A 388-nucleotide genomic window follows, 5' to 3' on the forward strand; every position below is an offset into this window, starting at 1 on the left:
TTCATCAGCAAGTGACACAGACAGTGGAGCCCTCCACCACAATGACTGCCACCTTCTCTTGCAGGTTCAGCCTATAAGCTAGTGTGCTACTTTACCAACTGGTCTCAGTATCGACCAGAACCAGCCAAGTTCTTCCCCAAGGATGTGGACCCATGTCTGTGCACACACCTGATATATGCTTTTGCCACCATGAATGACAACAAGATTGCTCCCTATGAATGGAATGATATTGATGTCCTGTATCCTGGGTTCCAAGCCCTGAAAGAACAGTCAGTAGGACTTGAATCCAAAGTGAATGGGAATCAACGAGGGAGAGTGGAGAGCCCAAGTTCTGTCCCCAGTTTATTCCCAAATATCATAAGATTCTGAAAGGCAGTCCTTTGCAGAT

Source organism: Bos indicus, chromosome 3, assembly GCF_029378745.1.
Source record: "Bos indicus isolate NIAB-ARS_2022 breed Sahiwal x Tharparkar chromosome 3, NIAB-ARS_B.indTharparkar_mat_pri_1.0, whole genome shotgun sequence".
NCBI lineage: Eukaryota > Metazoa > Chordata > Mammalia > Artiodactyla > Bovidae > Bos > Bos indicus.